Source organism: Ovis aries, chromosome 1 (genome assembly GCF_016772045.2).
Source record: "Ovis aries strain OAR_USU_Benz2616 breed Rambouillet chromosome 1, ARS-UI_Ramb_v3.0, whole genome shotgun sequence".
Classification (NCBI taxonomy): Eukaryota; Metazoa; Chordata; class Mammalia; order Artiodactyla; family Bovidae; genus Ovis; species Ovis aries.
Window position 1 is genome coordinate 30,252,219 of NC_056054.1, and position 1,984 is coordinate 30,254,202.

Here is a 1,984-nt window from a genome sequence, read left to right on the forward strand (position 1 = left end):
ATTCCATTAGAATAGCTGAAGCTTGGGCATGTTATTCTGTCTAAGCACTCCCAGGGTAAACATTCTAGTACAACCTCACTTAGCACCTATACAAGACCCAGTGATTAGGGACTTCTAGAGGTAGCTTTGCCACATTATCACTGGACTCCAAAGAGGGGGAAAAATATTTGGGACTCTCCCCAGAGTTTTGAATGAGAATATAGATGTCTGTGTGGATCACAATAAACTGGAAAATTCTGAAAGAAATGGGAATACCAGATCACCTGACCTGCCTCTTGAGAAATCTGTATGCAGGTCAGGAAGCAACAGTTAGAACTGGACATGGAACAACAGACTGGTTCCAAATAGGAAAAGGAGTACAAGGCTGTATATTGTCACCCTGCTTATTTAACTTCTATGCAGAGTCCGTCATGAGAAATGCTGGGCTGGAAGAAGCACAGCTGGAATCAAGATTGCCAGGAGAAATATCAATCACCTCAGATATGCAGATGACACCAACCCTTATGGCAGAAAGTGAAGAGAAACTAAAAAGCCTCTTGATGAAAGTGAAAGAGGAGAGCGAAAAGTTGGCTTAAAGCTCAACATTCAGAAAACGAAGATCATGGCGTCTGGTCCCATCACTTCATGGGAAATAGATGTGGATACAATGGAAGCAGTGAGATACTATTTTGGGGGGTTCCAAAAATCACTGAAAATGGCGACTGCAGCCATGAAATTTAAAGATGCTTGCTCCTTGGAAGAAAAGTTATGACTAACCTAGACAGCATATTAAAAAGCATAGACATTACTTTGCCAATAAGGGTCTGTCTAGTCAATCTATGGTTTTTCTAGTAGTCATGTATGGATGTGAGAGTTGGACTATAAAGTTGAGATTGGATGCTTTTGAACTGCGGTGTTGGGGAAGACTCTTGCGAGTCCCTTGGACTGCAAGGAGGTCCAACCAGTCCATCCTGAAGGAAATCAGTCCTGAATATTTATTGCAAAGACTGATGCTGAAGCTGAAGTTCCAATACTTTGGCTACCTGATGCAAATAACTGACTCATTTGAAAAGAGCCTGATGCTGAGAAAGATTGAAAGCAGGAGAAGGAGACGACAGAGGATGAGATGGTTGGATGGCATCACTGACTCAATAGATGTGAGTTTGAGTAGCTCTGGGAGTTGGTGACAAACAGGGAAACCTTACCGCCGTCTGTAGGGTCACAAAGAGTCAGACATGACTGAGCAACTGAACTGAACAGAAAATGTTTTAAGCTTTAGCTGTATCATTAATATTTCCTTATAAGACATTAGAATAGAAAAACAAAATCAATGGCATCTATAGAACAATGGAAGCTGAAATTCAACTTAGAGAAAAACTTATAAAAAGGTAATCTATAATACCAAAGATACAGGTATAAACAGGGAACAGGAAGCAGAATGGAATATGGATCCACAGGTCTTTAGCCAAAGCCTTAAGTTCAAACTTGGCCCATAGGAAACTTTGGACAGCAGTCTCTAGGCTGATATTCTATTACTACAGTCATCTATAGGGGTTAGATAAAACGTTACCACCCTCACCCTCTAAAGACTTCCCTAGTGGCTCAGACGGTAAAGCATCTGCCTATAATGCAGAAGACCCAGGTTCAATCCCTGGGTTGGGAAGATCTCCTGGAGAAGGAAATGGCAACCCACTCTACTATTCTTGCCTGGTAGGCTACTGTCCATGGGGTCGCAAAGAGTCAGACATGACTAAGTGATTTCACTTTCACTTTTCAACCTCTAAAGGTACGGAGGTGCCCAGAGCCAATATATGTTGCTTGCATTATTGGTACATATATAAGGTACACCTTTTCATGACCCAAGTTCAGGCTTTCTAGTATGAAAGAACACAAATGCCAGACCTTAGGGTGTTCAGGCAATTAAATTATCTGCTCTTAAGTCCTTCACAAGGTCCAGTAAGACATAGCTTTCCTGGATAGAGAATTTTGCTTCACTTCCTGACAC

At 41.6% G+C, this 1,984-nt stretch overlaps 1 non-coding gene across 1 annotated transcript; it reads left to right on the forward strand.

The window, feature by feature from the left end:
• Nucleotides 1–1,570: 1,570 nt before the first annotated feature.
• On the forward strand, nt 1,571–1,642 carry TRNAY-AUA (transfer RNA tyrosine (anticodon AUA)). The gene has a single exon. It is a non-coding gene; the product is annotated as a tRNA-Tyr (tRNA).
• Nucleotides 1,643–1,984: the final 342 nt, after the last annotated feature.